The sequence below is a fragment of the Cicer arietinum genome, chromosome 3 (assembly GCF_000331145.2).
Source record: "Cicer arietinum cultivar CDC Frontier isolate Library 1 chromosome 3, Cicar.CDCFrontier_v2.0, whole genome shotgun sequence".
In the NCBI taxonomy this organism is placed as follows: Eukaryota; Viridiplantae; Streptophyta; class Magnoliopsida; order Fabales; family Fabaceae; genus Cicer; species Cicer arietinum.
Genome location: NC_021162.2, coordinates 22,889,537 through 22,893,580, shown reverse-complemented (window position 1 = coordinate 22,893,580; position 4,044 = coordinate 22,889,537). Strand labels below are relative to the sequence as shown.

The following is a 4,044-nucleotide window of genomic DNA, read 5'->3' as shown; positions in this document are numbered from 1 at the left end:
ATCAAATAAATTCTTAAATTAACTAATGAATAAAAGATAAATAAGACTAAAAACAATAAAAAATATGCATGTGATGAAAAGTCATCATTCAGAAAACCTCAAGATATTATGTATGTTATGAAGGAAGTAAGCAACTTCTATATGCAAAGGCCAACCTCCTAGTTAGAAAGTATGATATGTTCAAGATGGGAGAAGATAAAGACATTGAAAAAATGATTTCTAGATTCGAGACTCTAGTTTAAAGATTAAAGGTACTTGAAAAGAGTTATACAACAGTTGATCATGTCAAGAATATCCTAAGAAGTCTGCCCAACAAATGGAGACCTAAGACCACTGCCATTCAGGAAGCAAATGATTTGAATACTCTTAAGTTGTAATAATTAATCAGCTCTCTCATATCACATGAAATTGAGCTTGAAGAAAATGAGCACAAGAAGAAGAACAAGACTCTGGCTCTGAAATCAAGGCAAAAAAGACTATGGCTCTAAATCAAGGCAAAAGAAAGCCTTGCAAGTAGAAGCAGAATTAATGGATGATGATTCAGATGATCAAAATGGAGATTCCAATGAAGAGGAATTGGCTTTCGTATCTTGAAAAATTTAGAAGATGTTGCACAACAGAAGAAGAAATTTTCTCAAAGATATTCCAAGTTGTCCAGCAAAGGAAAGGTTGGAAACTCTATCAAAGAAAAATATCATATGTTATGGATGCATTGAACCTAAACATGTCAAACTTGAATGTCCAAATCTAGAAAAGGGAAACATCAGAGGAAAGATTCCATACCCACGAAGAAGGTTATGATGGCTACTTGGGATGATTCTGATGAATCCTCTGATGATGAAGAGAAAACAAATTTAACTATGATGGCTCATACCAACTCTGCATCTGGACCCAACACTAATTCTCACTCTAAAAGTGAATCAGCTAATGAAGAAATTGAGTTATTTTCTAATTTAACTCGATTTGATTTAATTACTATTATAAACAAGAACCACAAGGTGTCTCTTAAACTGAAAACACTTAGGAAAGTAAATGCTAAATTACTTGAAGAAATAAAATGTTGAAAGACAATCAACTTTCAAAACCTTTAGAAAATGTAACATATGATTCTAATAAACATGAAGAAGCATTTCAAGAGATGCTAGCTAACAGTGTAGAAATAAGCAAGTATGCTTCTATAATTTATTGACTTAGTAGAAATGGTAAAAGATGTCTAGGATTTGAAGAAATAGTAACTGAACCTAAACTCATTCCCTCTGATATTTTTGCAATATCTTCTTTAAGAAAGGTCGCTCTAAATTATCTTGTCCCATATTAAATACAAGCAAAGACAAGAAACCTTTCAAGAATAAAAAACTAGAACCCAACCAATGAATTTAGAGAAACTAATTTAGCACAATAGATTAAGTCGTGCAAACCTTAGATTAATTTCAAAACTTAATAAACTTCAACTAGTCAGAGGCCTATCCAAACTTAAATGCAAAACTAAAATTATGAGCGAAGCTTGTCAAAAGGGAAAAAAATAAAGAACTCCTTTACACCTAAGAACTTAGTCTCTTCCTCAAAACCCCGTGTGTTCTTACATATAGATCTCGTTGGGCCAATGAAAACAACCTCACTAAATAGAAAGAAGTATGGCTTTGTGATAGTATATGATTACGCTTCGTGGACTTTGCTAAAATTATGAAGAATGCCACAAGTGTTTATTGCATTTTGCAAACAAATAATCAATGAAAAGGGTTTTAAGATTGTAACAATTAGAAGAGATCATAGAGAAGAATTTGAAAATAAGTTATTTGAAAATTTTGTAATGAGAATAAAATCTCTCACAATTTCTCTTCTCCTAGAACACCATGACAAAAAGGAGTTGGAGAAAGAAAGAATGAATCCACTCAAGAAATGGCTAGAACCATGCCAAATGAGATGGATATTGCAAAACATTTTTGGGCAAAGGCAATTAACATTGCATGCTATATTCAAAATACAATCTTACTTAGGTTAATGTTGAATAAAACACCATATGAAAGGGTAAAAAGTCGATACATGTTAAATTTGATGGAAAATAGCTTGACCTTGAAAAGTCAAAGCTAGTTGAGGATGGTGTTGATTTACTAGAACTAGAGAAAGTAGATGTTGACAAATCTGAAGAACCTGAAAAAATTTGATGAAGATGACGAATCATCATAAGATGAATTTGATCACCAAGTCAGAAGCAGTCAAGATAAATCAGAAGGCGAATGGAAAAAAAGATACCATCGTTCAAATTATAAGTTTTCATTGAAACTAAACCCAGCCCGTAACGGACCCAAAATATTTTTATTCTCTACAAGATTATTAGGAAGCATTCGACAATATTACTTCTGTTTACAAACAGTTTGTGGCAACAAATTGATATTTGAAACTTGAAAGGATTAATTATTTACACACATCTCGAAGAAACCTTTCATTTAAAAGCTCAAATGTTCAGAGTTTAGCTGTAGCAACTTGATGAGATCCTTCCGAAGAATTTTACCAGATGGATTTTTAGATATGGAAGATATGAATGCCACTTTTCGAATTCTTTTGTATGGAGCAACCTGTATATAACACTTGCATAAGCATTAATTAAAAGCATCCCTTAAATGTAATTTTTTTTAGTGTTAATCAATTATTGGCAACTATTTACTTGAAAAATTATGTAACAATCTTTTTTACGAGGTAAGAAAAAAAATCCAATTAAAAATAGTGCTCTACATACTTATCTTACTGTTAACTTCTAATAAATTAATAAGTGGATTATTTTATCCATATAACCAGTATCATGATAAACTCCATTAAGGGTCGGTAACTGGAATGTAAACCATTCAAAAACGCAGAATCCTCAATTCATTGATATTTCAAATTTTTTTATTTTTTTTCTAATATAATAAAATGAGGAGAATTTTATTTTATAAATTTTTTTTAATATTTATAAAATTACGAACTTTTAAATTAAGTCTTTAAATTATTTTTAGATTTAATCAATTTTTACAAAAAAAAAAAACTTTTTAAAATAGAGATAGAAAGTGAATAAAAAAATATGTAGAGATTAAAAATTGAAATTGAAATTAGAAATTAAATTTTGTTTTCTAATTATTTAAATTTTATTTTTATAATTAAAAATTCAATTTTTTAGATACAGGACCTCAAAATGTATAAATGGTCCCTAGTCCATCTAAACTTTATTACTTCAACAAAAAAATCCTTTAGTATCGAATAGAATTGAGGCTTATTAAATAAAAATTTCCGACATAAATACACATTCTAAACTTATAGACAATTAATTTCTACATCCGAATAAAAGATAAAAATAACACAATTGATTGAACGAATTTACAAAAATCTAAATTAGCTCATAACTCAACAAAATACAAAAAATTATTCCCACCCAGTATCACCTATCAGAGCGTGGATCACCAATCGATAAGCTGAAATGACTGCGCTCTCGCAAGCGCCAAACACAAGCAACGAGGGGTGAGCTTCAAAACATGTAATAGTATAAATAACTTGAGAAGAACACGTAAAATATATTAAACACCGTATTATATCAAATCACAATCAACAAGAATAATCAAGGTAAAATATTGATACAACCCACAAAATCAAGTAAGTAACCAAACAAATCAAGTAATATTATGCATGCTCTTATACTCTAGACTCCTTCTCTTTCTTTGGTACCATTCTAACTCTGAAGTACTTGGTTAGGAGGCTTGATACTATGCCACCACGCAAGTGGACGAACAATTCAATTTGGCTGTGTCCTCAAAGATCCCCTCAACTCAACCCGAGACACATATACATGACAGTCGAGGTAAACGTGTGTTGCATGGTAGATCCCGATATTTGGAGTGCTACTTCCAAGTCACCTAGGAGTTCCCCACCCGAATACCTCCAAGGTCTAACAATCTTGCCCTAAGGCTCAACAGCAGACCGCCACGATCAGGCTCATTCAATTGTACTTCTCCGGAATCACTAGGCTTGTCAGGCCCTACCTATATGATGACCAAATAATCTCCACTTCAAAAC

General features: G+C 31.4%; 1 pseudogene; it reads right to left on the bottom strand.

The window, feature by feature from the left end:
* Positions 1-2,447: 2,447 nt before the first annotated feature.
* LOC101492071 (peroxisomal OPC-8:0-CoA ligase 1-like) overlaps positions 2,448-4,044 on the bottom strand; it is a 5,952-nt pseudogene continuing 4,355 nt past the window's right edge.